An 18,253-nucleotide genomic window follows, 5' to 3' on the forward strand; every position below is an offset into this window, starting at 1 on the left:
TCACTTCTTGCACCTATGGTGCTCACTATTCACCCTTGGGATTTTCAAACTTTTTCTTTGCTAAAACAGGTCAATCTATCGTTAGTTCTATAAGAATTCTATCGTCACGATCATAGCTAATCCACCCTGTTCACTTTAGATACTCTATCCAAAATATCTCTTACTTTTCACGTCTATATCTAGTCATCACTATCATCTATTTCTTTCTCATTATGCGGTTCGTTTTCTCACATCCTCTCCAGCATGTAATTGTTATACTCGGAAGAGCTAATTTTAATCCCACAGCCAATTTCTTTGGCAACTATGTTATCCCGACACCAAAAAAATTTATATTGTTCCATATGTTAAGCCAGTGTACCTTTGATCTTTTCAGGAAACATTGTGTGGCTTTCCTGACGAAGGCGCCATTGCGCCGAAACGCGCGTCGAAGATAATCCATTGCCGCAACTCCATTTATTTTGAATGTCTAAATTTTGATTCACTTTTATTATTTCATATTGTGTTTATTGAATAAGTCTTTGTATGTTATTGTGTCTGCATTCTTATTAATATTTGGTTAAAGTTTTGTTCTTTTTTAAAAACTTATGTACATTTTTAGAAATTGAATTGTGTTTAAGTTCTTCGTTGATTTAAACACAAAATATGATTTTATATTGTCAAAAATAAAAAAATGTTTTAACCTTTATTATTGTATGGTACACTGGTTTTTATTAATAGTTTTTCTTACGTTTTTAGTTTTATATCTCTTGACCGAGTGGCTGATATCTATATCTAATGTAATTGCCTAGGAATATACTCTTCATTGTGTCTGTTACCCTGTCCTAGGAATTTACCTAAACATTTACAGGGGGTCCTTGATATTCTCAAAAGATTTACCCACAGCCTGTCTGTGCGGGACTGTTGTTGTGTTTCTTTATCCCCACTTGTCAACCTTACATTGTAAAAAATCAGCTCTTCCCATTATCACTGGTTCTTCTCTCTCCTATCTTACATTTTGAAATAAGCTGTCTAATCTATACACTCTAACGGTTATCTCCCAACTTTTCTTAGACCATTAACTATTCCAACAGTAAGGGACTACCTACATCCTATAGTAGCCATGGACAAGCTCAGAACTTTCGGATTCTCAGACGAAGATTTTGCTGCACTTGTGGGCAGCAGCAATACTTTCAGTAATAGCACCAATATCAATATGCAAAATAATGATGACATCTTAGTAATATCCAACCTAAAGAAAAAAATAAAAAGGATGGAAGCGCATGGAGAATTTATGATAGAATACCTTAGAGCTGGAATTATCCCCCAGGGGCTCCGTGTTCGTAACATCCCGGGCCTCTTTATCCAACACAAACCTTTTCTAGAAAAATGGAGCATGATAGCCAGTAGATGTTCAAGAGATCTGATGATCCTAATAATAGAGACAGCAAAAGAACTAGTAGCGACCCTAAAATTAGAACTCCTAGAATTAGAAGACAAAATAAAAAAATGTAACAGCCTAGAGGACGCAAAAAAGAAATTGGAGGAATCAGAAAAAGAGTTAGCATCCTTTGCCGAGTATCTAAATAAACGTAAAACAGAGAAACTAACAAAAGATAAAAGGTTTTACTCAATAGAGAGAACCTATCCATATCTTGGAGAGCACTTCTATAAAGCCAATCAATACATAAATGAGACCACCTCCAAAAGCCAAAAAGTTAGGACTTTCTCTGACACAACCGACTCAGAAGGAGAAAATAATCCAACCTATTATGAGTCAGATGGTAGATACAATCCCCCAAATCAAACCACACGCAAGCCTTTTTTGGGACAGCGCGGGAACAACAGGGGTCGCCAGAGAGTCAGATTCCAACCACAATCCAGAGAGACATACCAGAATTACCATCACCAAGCAGACCCTCAACCATTTCTAGAGACTCGCAACAAACAATACTGGAGATAAAAGAATTATCATCACCAAACATACCCACAACCATCTCTAAAGACTCGCAACAAACAACACTGGAGACAAAAGAAACCATTCCCATCTTTAACTTATCATCCCACACATTAGATTCTATAACCAACACGGTATTATCAAAGGGACTCTCCTTCGTTCCCCACGCTTCTGCCAACAAATTTGAACTTTACAAAGACATCTTTTCGTTTTTTCGGAAAATTAGGTTGAAGAAGTTCTTCAACGAAGAAAGAGGTCCCTCCGAAGATCCAAATACCATAAAGGAACTATCACTACCCTCCACTTTTCTTCCGTCTTTAGACCAAATTGGCCCTGAAGTCGCAATCTTTGAACATGTAGTTTTAAAAAGACTAGATCAAGCTACTCGTTTCATCCCTAAACCACTATATAATTTGAACAAAGAAGAATTCCTTTCTTTAAAAGCATTAGCAAATAACAAGGATATTGTTGTGAAAAGTTGTGACAAAGGAGGGGGAATCGTGATCACCGACACTGACAACTATAAATTAAAGATGCAAGCCATGCTTAATGACCACAAATTCTACAAAAAAATAACATCTAACCCAATGACAAAAGTAAGCCAAGAGATACAAACATACACAATGGCCGCCCTGGAAGCTGGCCACATTAGCAAAAAAGAATTCGATTTTTTGAACTCATCAGATAAAAAAACTCCTTGCATCTATGGGGTCCCAAAAACACACAAAAACATCTACGACCCCCCATACAGACCCATTGTGTCTACTATTGGTTCTGTCACTGAACCAATATCGAAATTTTTAGATCACAAAATCAGACCATTTGTCTGCCAAATTCCCTCATTTGTGCAAGATACTTGTGATATCATCAATAGAGTTGAGAACCTCCATTTCAATCCAGCCACTGATATCCTAGTAACTTTGGATGTAGAATCCTTATATAGCAACATCCCCCAAAAAGAAGCTTTGGAATCGGTTCTTTGGTTTATTGATGAGTACAACATCCCTTGCTCTAAACCTTTCCTCACTAAATGCCTACAGACCGTCCTGACAGAAAATATATTTGAATTTGACCAACAATTATACCACCAAACGAAAGGAGTCAGCATGGGAGCTTCAGTTGCTCCCACAATAGCCAACATTTACATGGCTCTATTCGAGAAGAGGTTCATTTACAATGAAGTAGCTCCATTTTTTTAGTCTGTTTCCCATTGGTCCAGATACATTGACGACATCTTCTTGATCTGGACCGATGGGGAAGCTACCCTTGGGGAATTTCTTCTGTGGATAAACCTAACAGACCCAAATCTAAAATTTACAGCTCACACCAGTACACAACAGGTAGAATTTTTGGATATTCTAATAAAACATAAATCTGGTATACTGGAAGTTGAGCTATTCACCAAACCAACAGCAAAAAACACTCTTCTCCACTTTAATAGTTTCCATCCACGGTCCCAAAAAAATAGCATTCCTTTCTCACAATTTCTCAGAGTTCGCCGCAACTGCACCAACCTGACAGATTTTGACACTCAAGCAGAAAAAATGAAAGAAAAATTCCTACTCCGTGGGTATCCACGGAGACTAATCAGAGAATCGTACAAACGAGCACGCTTCTTTGATAGAGACCATCTGCTTACAAATAACACACGCAAAAAGAAAGACCAACTAGTCTGTATCACGAAACATTCTACTCTAAACGCCACCGTGAAGCAAATAATTAACGCCAACTGGCATATCTTAAATAGCAACCCTGAATTAAAAAACAAGATTGCCAAACCTCTATTTGCACACCGGAGAAACAAAAACCTTAAGGACATGATTGTGCATTCTAGGTTTAAGTCGACCATTCCCTTCATCCAAAAAACTATTGATGGCAAGAAACCGGTCAAAGGCACCGTGAGATGCTCCACGTGTAAATCATGCACTCAGGTTTCAGAAGGTGAAACCTTAATACACAACAACTACAAGATTCAAGCATCACAGCTATGGAATTGCAAGACACAAAATGTGATTTATCTCATTTTGTGTCCTTGCAACCTGGGCTATGTCGGTGAAACCTCTAGAGCAGCCCATATCCGCATGGCTGAACATCGTTCTGCTATCCGTAATGAAAAAATGTCTGCACCTTTAGTTAAACACTATATGGAGGCAGGACACAAACCAGAAGAAATCAAATGGAGAATCCTAGAAAAAATTCATATCCCTGAGAACAACGGTGGCGATAAGATACGCAAAAAAAGAGAAGTATTCTGGATTTTTGTTCTGAACACATTCCAATGCGGCCTTAACAACGAATTGCCATGGGAAAATGCCATAGGATAGGGCCTCCCCCCATACCGTCAAATTACACTTTCAGTTTCTACCATCACACATTAAAGATGATCCTTACTCTTACATAAAGTGAATGTCCCGCTTGCTATATATATAGAGATTACACATACCACTTGTCAACAAAAATATAAGTAGCACTCAAAATCCTCTCCCCCCTTTCCCCCCCCCCCCCCACCCTCCCTTTCCTTCCCCAAACACCCCCCCCCCCCCCCCACCTCCTCCATATCTACATCATAGGGCATCCACTCATAAACTAGTATGCTAAATTTAAAAATATCCATTGGATATACAACACCGTTATTATGTTTTAGAAACAATGAATCACGATTTCTTTATTATATTCATTTCTCTACCATCTCTAGATACCCATTTTATTCATATATTCAATATACTTTCTATAGAAACAACTCCTAATGAAACATACATAAAACATATTGCCATACGAATAAAGATTTATATAATTCGGAAAAGAAAGAAAATCCAAAAAAAAGTTCTAACTAAAGAAAATCGACGTCGAGTTGGTAGAGACATATATGCTCCCCCCAGATCCAAACTTGCATATATTTCTCTGATGCCATTGATATAATGTGTCTATATCGCCTCTCTGATAAAATTAAATTAAGTGTACAATAATGAATATCCACAAAATCAGGGAAAGTCCGTCGTTGTCCTGTGATGTATAATATACATTTCCCAGTCATTATGTATTTTTTCGTCCATTCCGGACGTGACCGCACTAGTACTTCCGTTACGCAAGTGACGTACCACCCTATTGGTTAAAACCCCTCTCTCCATCCACCTGACATCAATGGCAAAAAAATTTCCGTGAGTGGCAAAGAAGGCAGTGAGATACGCCCAAACCGCTACGAGGATCTTCTATCAATAGGTAAGCGCTTTGCGGAACCTCTCGGCTCTCCACCGAGCCGTCAGCAATGCATGAAAATCGTAACTAATAGCTCATTATACATAGGCTATTGTAACGGAGCCCATTAGCTTCTTTACCTACTCGCTATAAGTATCTTTGAATTCAATACTTCACCGCCAAACATTTACAACACAGTTGATCCGTACCGGTTACGGTCATTACCTTTTCGGTCAAATAGTTTTGAGCGTTGTAAGTAGAAAGGAAGGATAATGCATAATTTTCGCTTAGTGCCATTAAGGAAAAACGATAATGTGTAATGATATCACCGAAGCCAACACTTTAGACACATTGCTAGACTAAAATCGCTCTGAATCTCTTTGCCAAACATTGGAATTATCTTATAATTTACCCGTTTATATTTTATTATTTAGACCTCTTGACAGAAAGAAAATAAGATACAAACAAAAAGAAAGAAACCAAGAAAGAAGATATACTTCTGCACGTGAAAGGAACTAGAACTTTATATCTCGAACTACCATTTATCCCTGTCGCTAAATTCAACTAGGTATGCACTATCGCCTTTTATATTGGTGAATTACGCAAACATTGTGATCAATAAATTTAATTACATTTACATTTTTAATTATATCTTCATAGAAACCATCACTAAAACAGTTGCTTCATCAGTCACCTGTTTAAAATATCCCAGCTACCACAGTGCGAGAGCTGATAAAAATATCAACTAAAAGGTAATTCATCGATACGTGTAAACCCAGAATTAAAGTCTTGATCAGGATTCCATCAGGTTCTAACTCGAATAAACCTTGTTCTTTATTTCTTTAAATTACTTTTCAGTGACTACTTTATCAGCAAGTACCAAATCCCTACTTCTCATTCTCACTGTTTTTTAAGTAAGTTTCCCTTCTTCTCTTTGATGGTCAATCTGCGGTTATCACTTCTTGCACCTATGGTGCTCACTATTCACCCTTGGGATTTTCAAACTTTTTCTTTGCTAAAACAGGTCAATCTATCGTTAGTTCTATAAGAATTCTATCGTCACGATCATAGCTAATCCACCCTGTTCACTTTAGATACTCTATCCAAAATATCTCTTACTTTTCACGTCTATATCTAGTCATCACTATCATCTATTTCTTTCTCATTATGCGGTTCGTTTTCTCACATCCTCTCCAGCATGTAATTGTTATACTCGGAAGAGCTAATTTTAATCCCACAGCCAATTTCTTTGGCAACTATGTTATCCCGACACCAAAAAAATTTATATTGTTCCATATGTTAAGCCAGTGTACCTTTGATCTTTTCAGGAAACATTGTGTGGCTTTCCTGACGAAGGCGCCATTGCGCCGAAACGCGCGTCGAAGATAATCCATTGCCGCAACTCCATTTATTTTGAATGTCTAAATTTTGATTCACTTTTATTATTTCATATTGTGTTTATTGAATAAGTCTTTGTATGTTATTGTGTCTGCATTCTTATTAATATTTGGTTAAAGTTTTGTTCTTTTTTAAAAACTTATGTACATTTTTAGAAATTGAATTGTGTTTAAGTTCTTCGTTGATTTAAACACAAAATATGATTTTATATTGTCAAAAATAAAAAAATGTTTTAACCTTTATTATTGTATGGTACACTGGTTTTTATTAATAGTTTTTCTTACGTTTTTAGTTTTATATCTCTTGACCGAGTGGCTGATATCTATATCTAATGTAATTGCCTAGGAATATACTCTTCATTGTGTCTGTTACCCTGTCCTAGGAATTTACCTAAACATTTACAGGGGGTCCTTGATATTCTCAAAAGATTTACCCACAGCCTGTCTGTGCGGGACTGTTGTTGTGTTTCTTTATCCCCACTTGTCAACCTTACATTGTAAAAAATCAGCTCTTCCCATTATCACTGGTTCTTCTCTCTCCTATCTTACATTTTGAAATAAGCTGTCTAATCTATACACTCTAACGGTTATCTCCCAACTTTTCTTAGACCATTAACTATTCCAACAGTAAGGGACTACCTACATCCTATAGTAGCCATGGACAAGCTCAGAACTTTCGGATTCTCAGACGAAGATTTTGCTGCACTTGTGGGCAGCAGCAATACTTTCAGTAATAGCACCAATATCAATATGCAAAATAATGATGACATCTTAGTAATATCCAACCTAAAGAAAAAAATAAAAAGGATGGAAGCGCATGGAGAATTTATGATAGAATACCTTAGAGCTGGAATTATCCCCCAGGGGCTCCGTGTTCGTAACATCCCGGGCCTCTTTATCCAACACAAACCTTTTCTAGAAAAATGGAGCATGATAGCCAGTAGATGTTCAAGAGATCTGATGATCCTAATAATAGAGACAGCAAAAGAACTAGTAGCGACCCTAAAATTAGAACTCCTAGAATTAGAAGACAAAATAAAAAAATGTAACAGCCTAGAGGACGCAAAAAAGAAATTGGAGGAATCAGAAAAAGAGTTAGCATCCTTTGCCGAGTATCTAAATAAACGTAAAACAGAGAAACTAACAAAAGATAAAAGGTTTTACTCAATAGAGAGAACCTATCCATATCTTGGAGAGCACTTCTATAAAGCCAATCAATACATAAATGAGACCACCTCCAAAAGCCAAAAAGTTAGGACTTTCTCTGACACAACCGACTCAGAAGGAGAAAATAATCCAACCTATTATGAGTCAGATGGTAGATACAATCCCCCAAATCAAACCACACGCAAGCCTTTTTTGGGACAGCGCGGGAACAACAGGGGTCGCCAGAGAGTCAGATTCCAACCACAATCCAGAGAGACATACCAGAATTACCATCACCAAGCAGACCCTCAACCATTTCTAGAGACTCGCAACAAACAATACTGGAGATAAAAGAATTATCATCACCAAACATACCCACAACCATCTCTAAAGACTCGCAACAAACAACACTGGAGACAAAAGAAACCATTCCCATCTTTAACTTATCATCCCACACATTAGATTCTATAACCAACACGGTATTATCAAAGGGACTCTCCTTCGTTCCCCACGCTTCTGCCAACAAATTTGAACTTTACAAAGACATCTTTTCGTTTTTTCGGAAAATTAGGTTGAAGAAGTTCTTCAACGAAGAAAGAGGTCCCTCCGAAGATCCAAATACCATAAAGGAACTATCACTACCCTCCACTTTTCTTCCGTCTTTAGACCAAATTGGCCCTGAAGTCGCAATCTTTGAACATGTAGTTTTAAAAAGACTAGATCAAGCTACTCGTTTCATCCCTAAACCACTATATAATTTGAACAAAGAAGAATTCCTTTCTTTAAAAGCATTAGCAAATAACAAGGATATTGTTGTGAAAAGTTGTGACAAAGGAGGGGGAATCGTGATCACCGACACTGACAACTATAAATTAAAGATGCAAGCCATGCTTAATGACCACAAATTCTACAAAAAAATAACATCTAACCCAATGACAAAAGTAAGCCAAGAGATACAAACATACACAATGGCCGCCCTGGAAGCTGGCCACATTAGCAAAAAAGAATTCGATTTTTTGAACTCATCAGATAAAAAAACTCCTTGCATCTATGGGGTCCCAAAAACACACAAAAACATCTACGACCCCCCATACAGACCCATTGTGTCTACTATTGGTTCGGTCACTGAACCAATATCGAAATTTTTAGATCACAAAATCAGACCATTTGTCTGCCAAATTCCCTCATTTGTGCAAGATACTTGTGATATCATCAATAGAGTTGAGAACCTTCATTTCAATCCAGCCACTGATATCCTAGTAACTTTGGATGTAGAATCCTTATATAGCAACATCCCCCAAAAAGAAGCTTTGGAATCGGTTCTTTGGTTTATTGATGAGTACAACATCCCTTGCTCTAAACCTTTCCTCACTAAATGCCTACAGACCGTCCTGACAGAAAATATATTTGAATTTGACCAACAATTATACCACCAAACGAAAGGAGTCAGCATGGGAGCTTCAGTTGCTCCCACAATAGCCAACATTTACATGGCTCTATTCGAGAAGAGGTTCATTTACAATGAAGTAGCTCCATTTTTTGAGTCTGTTTCCCATTGGTCCAGATACATTGACGACATCTTCTTGATCTGGACCGATGGGGAAGCTACCCTTGGGGAATTTCTTCTGTGGATAAACCTAACAGACCCAAATCTAAAATTTACAGCTCACACCAGTACACAACAGGTAGAATTTTTGGATATTCTAATAAAACATAAATCTGGTATACTGGAAGTTGAGCTATTCACCAAACCAACAGCAAAAAACACTCTTCTCCACTTTAATAGTTTCCATCCACGGTCCCAAAAAAATAGCATTCCTTTCTCACAATTTCTCAGAGTTCGCCGCAACTGCACCAACCTGACAGATTTTGACACTCAAGCAGAAAAAATGAAAGAAAAATTCCTACTCCGTGGGTATCCACGGAGACTAATCAGAGAATCGTACAAACGAGCACGCTTCTTTGATAGAGACCATCTGCTTACAAATAACACACGCAAAAAGAAAGACCAACTAGTCTGTATCACGAAACATTCTACTCTAAACGCCACCGTGAAGCAAATAATTAACGCCAACTGGCATATCTTAAATAGCAACCCTGAATTAAAAAACAAGATTGCCAAACCTCTATTTGCACACCGGAGAAACAAAAACCTTAAGGACATGATTGTGCATTCTAGGTTTAAGTCGACCATTCCCTTCATCCAAAAAACTATTGATGGCAAGAAACCGGTCAAAGGCACCGTGAGATGCTCCACGTGTAAATCATGCACTCAGGTTTCAGAAGGTGAAACCTTAATACACAACAACTACAAGATTCAAGCATCACAGCTATGGAATTGCAAGACACAAAATGTGATTTATCTCATTTTGTGTCCTTGCAACCTGGGCTATGTCGGTGAAACCTCTAGAGCAGCCCATATCCGCATGGCTGAACATCGTTCTGCTATCCGTAATGAAAAAATGTCTGCACCTTTAGTTAAACACTATATGGAGGCAGGACACAAACCAGAAGAAATCAAATGGAGAATCCTAGAAAAAATTCATATCCCTGAGAACAACGGTGGCGATAAGATACGCAAAAAAAGAGAAGTATTCTGGATTTTTGTTCTGAACACATTCCAATGCGGCCTTAACAACGAATTGCCATGGGAAAATGCCATAGGATAGGGCCTCCCCCCATACCGTCAAATTACACTTTCAGTTTCTACCATCACACATTAAAGATGATCCTTACTCTTACATAAAGTGAATGTCCCGCTTGCTATATATATAGAGATTACACATACCACTTGTCAACAAAAATATAAGTAGCACTCAAAATCCTCTCCCCCCTTTCCCCCCCCCCCCCCACCCTCCCTTTCCTTCCCCAAACCCCCCCCCCCACCCCCTCCATATCTACATCATAGGGCATCCACTCATAAACTAGTATGCTAAATTTAAAAATATCCATTGGATATACAACACCGTTATTATGTTTTAGAAACAATGAATCACGATTTCTTTATTATATTCATTTCTCTACCATCTCTAGATACCCATTTTATTCATATATTCAATATACTTTCTATAGAAACAACTCCTAATGAAACATACATAAAACATATTGCCATACGAATAAAGATTTATATAATTCGGAAAAGAAAGAAAATCCAAAAAAAAGTTCTAACTAAAGAAAATCGACGTCGAGTTGGTAGAGACATATATGCTCCCCCCAGATCCAAACTTGCATATATTTCTCTGATGCCATTGATATAATGTGTCTATATCGCCTCTCTGATAAAATTAAATTAAGTGTACAATAATGAATATCCACAAAATCAGGGAAAGTCCGTAGTTGTCCTGTGATGTATAATATACATTTCCCAGTCATTATGTATTTTTTCGTCCATTCCGGACGTGACCGCACTAGTACTTCCGTTACGCAAGTGACGTACCACCCTATTGGTTAAAACCCCTCTCTCCATCCACCTGACATCAATGGCAAAAAATTTTCCGTGAGTGGCAAAGAAGGCAGTGAGATACGCCCAAACCGCTACGAGGATCTTCTATCAATAGGTAAGCGCTTTGCGGAACCTCTCGGCTCTCCACCGAGCCGTCAGCAATGCATGAAAATCGTAACTAATAGCTCATTATACATAGGCTATTGTAACGGAGCCCATTAGCTTCTTTACCTACTCGCTATAAGTATCTTTGAATTCAATACTTCACCGCCAAACATTTACAACACAGTTGATCCGTACCGGTTACGGTCATTACCTTTTCGGTCAAATAGTTTTGAGCGTTGTAAGTAGAAAGGAAGGATAATGCATAATTTTCGCTTAGTGCCATTAAGGAAAAACGATAATGTGTAATGATATCACCGAAGCCAACACTTTAGACACATTGCTAGACTAAAATCGCTCTGAATCTCTTTGCCAAACATTGGAATTATCTTATAATTTACCCGTTTATATTTTATTATTTAGACCTCTTGACAGAAAGAAAATAAGATACAAACAAAAAGAAAGAAACCAAGAAAGAAGATATACTTCTGCACGTGAAAGGAACTAGAACTTTATATCTCGAACTACCATTTATCCCTGTCGCTAAATTCAACTAGGTATGCACTATCGCCTTTTATATTGGTGAATTACGCAAACATTGTGATCAATAAATTTAATTACATTTACATTTTTAATTATATCTTCATAGAAACCATCACTAAAACAGTTGCTTCATCAGTCACCTGTTTAAAATATCCCAGCTACCACAGTGCGAGAGCTGATAAAAATATCAACTAAAAGGTAATTCATCGATACGTGTAAACCCAGAATTAAAGTCTTGATCAGGATTCCATCAGGTTCTAACTCGAATAAACCTTGTTCTTTATTTCTTTAAATTACTTTTCAGTGACTACTTTATCAGCAAGTACCAAATCCCTACTTCTCATTCTCACTGTTTTTTAAGTAAGTTTCCCTTCTTCTCTTTGATGGTCAATCTGTGGTTATCACTTCTTGCACCTATGGTGCTCACTATTCACCCTTGGGATTTTCAAACTTTTTCTTTGCTAAAACAGGTCAATCTATCGTTAGTTCTATAAGAATTCTATCGTCACGATCATAGCTAATCCACCCTGTTCACTTTAGATACTCTATCCAAAATATCTCTTACTTTTCACGTCTATATCTAGTCATCACTATCATCTATTTCTTTCTCATTATGCGGTTCGTTTTCTCACATCCTCTCCAGCATGTAATTGTTATACTCGGAAGAGCTAATTTTAATCCCACAGCCAATTTCTTTGGCAACTATGTTATCCCGACACCAAAAAAATTTATATTGTTCCATATGTTAAGCCAGTGTACCTTTGATCTTTTCAGGAAACATTGTGTGGCTTTCCTGACGAAGGCGCCATTGCGCCGAAACGCGCGTCGAAGATAATCCATTGCCGCAACTCCATTTATTTTGAATGTCTAAATTTTGATTCACTTTTATTATTTCATATTGTGTTTATTGAATAAGTCTTTGTATGTTATTGTGTCTGCATTCTTATTAATATTTGGTTAAAGTTTTGTTCTTTTTTAAAAACTTATGTACATTTTTAGAAATTGAATTGTGTTTAAGTTCTTCGTTGATTTAAACACAAAATATGATTTTATATTGTCAAAAATAAAAAAATGTTTTAACCTTTATTATTGTATGGTACACTGGTTTTTATTAATAGTTTTTCTTACGTTTTTAGTTTTATATCTCTTGACCGAGTGGCTGATATCTATATCTAATGGATATGCCTAGGAATATACTCTTCATTGTGTCTGTTACCCTGTCCTAGGAATTTACCTAAACATTTACAGGGGGTCCTTGATATTCTCAAAAAATATCAACTGAGGGAATGCCAGAGACCCCTAGAGAGGTAAACTGGTGGTCCTGACGGATAATGGCTGCAAGCCCCCCGCCAGCTTTTCCTGGGGAGCAGATTCCTCAGTAAGCCACCTTTCGGTGAGAAGGACAATGTCTGGATTTTCAGACAGTTCCTTCATTGTCCGTAATTTGTGTCCACAATATAGTGGCAAATCTGCCCATACATCTCCATCTCCTCCAGGGAGGTTCAATCCGGCAGTTTCAGCGGAGTACATATCTCTCCCCTGAAGACAATCCATTTATTCCATAATTGCATCCATTTTTTCCGGCACCCCCTAGACACATACACTGTTTTCTCACAGAAAACACACACCAATCCATATCCTCCATCCACTCCCTCTTTGTTGGCACCTCTTGCCCCCCCGTTTTCTTGCAATATTTCTCTTGGCCACTGCTCCTCCCACGGCTACCCATGACCTCTCTATAATACCCAGGCCCGTTGGCTCCCACACATTCAATAAACACAACTTAGGGTTTGGGTTCAAGCGCTTTCCCAGTACGTTCCCTATGCTCCTGAAGACAGCTTCCCAGTACTTAGCTATGAACGGACAGTCCCATAGTATGTGCAGGAACGTGCCTTCTTGATCACAGTCCCGCCTACATCTAGCATCATCCCTGTAGCCCATTTTGACCAAAGTGGGCCCTGTATAGTATATTCTATGCAGCACTTTCAATTGTACTAGTTTCAACTTTGATGATATCACCACCTCCTTGGGTGATGCTAGTGCCTCTCGCCACTCCTCCTCATCTAAATCCATAAGATCTCGTTCCCACCTCTCACGAAGCTGAGAGAGTGGATCAGGGGAGTTGTTGATCCAGGGGTGAAGCATGCGCATTCCTCGGCAGGAATACGCATGCGCGGGCTCCCGCACGTGCGCTGTTCCCAGAAGAAGACGCGCTGGAGAAGGATCGAAGCCCGGGGATGCCGCCGATAAGGTAAGGTTACTTAACAATTGCTTTTGTAATGTATTTAAGACTAAGGGCGGGAGGCGGGCGGGCGGGAGGCAGGCGGGAGGCGGGATGTGCGTAAGGGAACTATGCGGAGAGTGCGGAGATTGGTTTCATCTCCGTGTCTCTCCGCGTAGGTCCCTTCCGCACATTACGCCACCCTTAAAGAATATATTATAAGCGTGGTAGCGACATCATCTTAAAAAGTGCCGCTCTGCCTAGTAAGCAGAGTGGCAAAGCTTTCCAATGCTCAACATCATGTTTTAATCTCTGCAGAGGTAGTAATAGGTTGGCATTGTAAAATAGTTTAGGATCCTTGGTGACAAACAGTCCCAAATATTTAAAACCCTCTCTAGTTATTGTCACTTGTTAGTCCCTGGGAAGGGTGGGAGGCTCTCCATATAACACAAATATCACCAAATTCGTCCTATTTATCGCATATCCAGAATATGATCCAAAATTCGAGAAGGTATTGAGGACCCTATGCAGTGACCTCTTGGGCGAAGCCAAGTATAACAGAATGTCATCCGCATATAGTGATATGTGATCTTCCCAACCCTCCAACCATCTCAATCCTCGAATTATAGGGTATATTCGGATCCAACAGGCTAGGGGCTCCAGCGTTAGTGCAAACAATAACAGAGACAAGGGACACCCTTGAAGCGTCCCTCTGTGAAGACGGAAAACTGTAGACTTTCTATTATTGACCACTACCAGTGCAAGCTGTTCAATGTGTAGGAGTCGCAACCAGCCAACGAATCTATGACCCCCGCCCAGCCTCTCCAAAACCGCAAAAGAGTACGGACTTTCCATTGTGTCGAATGCCATGGGGGCATCTAGTGACACCACCACTGCACCCTCTCTTAAAGTGTCCACCCTTCCCATCACTACATGTGGACGCCTGAGATTCAGTGATGTGTTTCTGGCCGGCATAAAACCAGACTGATCCGGATGGACCAGTACGGTAATCACTCGGGCCAACCTGGTGGCCAGTAACTTAGGGATATGGGCCTATACGACAAACATTTATGTTTTGGTTTCCCATCTTTATGGATCACCACTAGTGTGGTAATCCTTTGATCTTGTGGGAGACACCCCTTCTCCAGACTTTCTTCGTACATGGACTTAAGGTAAAGGGCTATTTTGTCCAGCTTCAGCTTGTAAAGCTCAATGGGCAACCCATTGGGGCACATCGCCTTCCCCGACTGAAGAGCCCGGATGGCTTGGGCTATTTTCTCCTGGGCTAGGTCACTATCTAGTACGGTTTTATTGTCCTCTGCAAGCGTCAGTAATTGCATCTCTGACAGCAGGTCTTTTGTCTTTCTATCCTGTTTAGCGGGGGGAACAACCTTTACAACGCAACTTTTACAACGCACTACCTTTACAACGCATTTTTTACAACGCATAATCCATTACAACGCATGACATTACAACGCATGACACTACAACGCATTTTTAAAAACTACCTTTACAACGCATTCCATTACAACGCATACTACCATTACAACGCATACCATTACAACGCATAATATTACAATACACTATCCAACACTTACCCTACTGTTGCACCCCCTGGAGTTAGAATAGTAATTTTTACCCCTATACTATCCAACACTTACCCTACTGTTGCACCCCCTGGAGTTAGAATAGTAATTTTTACCCCTATTCTATCCAACACTTACCCTACTGTTGCACCCCCTGGAGTTAGAATAGTAATTTTTACCCCTATACTATCCAACACTTACCCTACTGTTGCACCCCCTGGAGTTAGAATAGTAATTTTTACCCCTATACTATCCAACACTTACCCTACTGTTGCACCCCCTGGAGTTAGAATAGTAATTTTTACCCCTATACTATCCAACACTTACCCTACTGTTGCACCCCCTGGAGTTAGAATAGTAATTTTTACCCCTATACTATCCAACACTTACCCTACTGTTGCACCCCCTGGAGTTAGAATAATAATTTTTACCCCTATACTATCCAACACTTACCCTACTGATGCACCCCCTGGAGTTAGAATAGTAATTTTTACCCCTATACTATCCAACACTTCCCCTACTGTTGCACCCCCTGGAGTTAGAATAGTAATTTTTACCCCTATACTATCCAACACTTCCCCTACTGATGCACCCCCTGGAGTTAGAATAGTAATTTTTACCCCTATACTATCCAACACTTATCCCACTGTTGCACCCCCTGGAGTTAGAATAGTAATTTTTACCCCTATACTATCCAACACTTACCCTACTGTTGCACCCCCTGGAGTTAGAATAGTAATTTTTACCCCTATACTATCTAATACTTACCTTAAATGCAATTTAATATTATGCGTTGTAATGGTATGCGTTGTAAAGGTATTATGCGTTGTAATGGAAATGCGTTGTAAAGGTAGTTTTTAAAAATGCGTTGTAGTGTCATGCGTTGTAATGTCATGCGTTGTAATGGATTATGCGTTGTAAAAAATGCGTTGTAAGTGCATGCGTTGTAAAAGTGTGCGTTGTAACGTCATACATCCGTTTAGCGGCTATAGATGTGTTGACCTGTTCATAGTATCTAGCAAATTGGTCAGCGATATCTTGTGGGTCTCTGAGAGCATCCCCGTGTGCCCTTTCAACTCAGTAACTAGACGACTAGCCATTTCTCTCTTGTCAAGCCATGCCAATAATTTACTTGCTTTATCCCCCAGCTCGTAGATGCGGCCGAGCTTATGTCTATCTAGTGCTTTTGATAGCTCTCTTGCCTCATCCCTGTACTCAGCTTTCTTAAGCTTGAGAGTGTGTGCGCTATGCCGTCTCTCCTGTCCAATAGCTTCCCTCTCCAGCTTTGCTATCTCTTGCTCTAACCGGGATGGGTCTGCATTCCTCTCCTTCCTTACACTGCCTTAAAAGCCTCCCAGAGGGTCTGTGCCAATTCAACCGTCCCTTCATTTTCTTTAAATTAATGGTCAATTTCTTGGGCAAGCTTGTGTTTAATTCTCAGATTTCGGAGATGTCCCTTTCTAGGTGTTTAATTTGGCAGATATGTCTGACCTGGACAGAGTGGGTGAGGATGTAGTTGATGCGGGAAAATCTATTATGGGTACCCGAATAAAAAGTAAAACCTAAGTCATTGGGGTGATGGACTCTCCAGGTATCCACTAGTCCCATTGCATCCAAAAAAATGTGGAAGGACTGCCTTTGGTGATCTAGCTGTTTTGGGTGGGTGCGGATCGAAGCTACTTGAAACTACGGAATTGAAATTCACCCCCATCACGAGTCTCCCAGTGGGAAATGTCAACAGTACTCTCCCAATGTCTCCATACAACAATGAGTATTGGACCCGTGGCATACAACATTTGTATTACTGTGCCCTCCAGCATACTAAGTGAATCTGTTACAAACAAACATAACAACAGCATATAATCCCACAAACCCCCCACCCTGCTCCCCTGCACTCTGGGAGTCGAACTGCCCATATCCCCAACTATGCAGAGTGCCCTTTGACCAGAAAAACTAACTTAAAGAAGATTAGAGGGGGGAGGCGCATTGCGGGCGGTCTGCAGTATACAGTCCCGATCCCTAAAATGTAACAGCCTGGCCAACATCGGCCTAGGTGGGGCACCGGGCCTTGGTCTACCCCCGGGAACCCTGTGCGCTCTCTATCGACAGTAAAAAAGGTTGATAGCGTCTTTCGTTTGAGGGAGTCGTAGATAAGCTTTTCCACAAAGAGGTCAGCTGCCTGTCCCTCCACCTTTTCCGGGATCCCAAGTAACCTTACATTATTTCTCCGGGACCGCCCTTCATAATGGTCCAAAAGTCGCTCCATTTTCTGGCTAGTGTCCTGTAGTTCTTTTATTTCTCGCTGCATCCTTTTACTCTCTTCGTTCTTAGTTCTGTCATGACCATTTCCACCTTTCTTATTATTGGAGGAGGGCACCCCACACTGTTCCAGGCTTATTTGCTCCTATGTCATGGGCTGCCGCAGACCCGTTCATCCGGTGGAGGCATCCCGTATGCACGATGCGTCAGGCTCTGTCTCGTGTGGCGGTGTCGCTGGGTACCCACCGGGCAGTGATCTACACCTTTCATGGCCAAGTTTTCTTCAGGCCACCGACTGCGTGAGGCCAGCCGCTCCGCATCTGACTCTTCTTCCCCTTAGTCCGGGCACGACGGAAATCAAGGCCGGTGCTTCTATGTTCTGCTGGGCCGCACTCCCAGGACACGCGCTGAGCAGTAATCGCCATGCGC

General features: G+C 40.0%; 1 protein-coding gene across 1 annotated transcript in view; it reads right to left on the reverse strand.

The window, feature by feature from the left end:
• The window catches only part of LOC146813820 (calpain-1 catalytic subunit-like), a 494,946-nt gene that overhangs the window by 125,941 nt on the left and 350,752 nt on the right, over positions 1-18,253 (reverse strand). The window lies entirely within an intron of this gene.

This window comes from Triturus cristatus, chromosome 6 (assembly GCF_964204655.1).
Source record: "Triturus cristatus chromosome 6, aTriCri1.1, whole genome shotgun sequence".
Taxonomy (NCBI): Eukaryota; Metazoa; Chordata; class Amphibia; order Caudata; family Salamandridae; genus Triturus; species Triturus cristatus.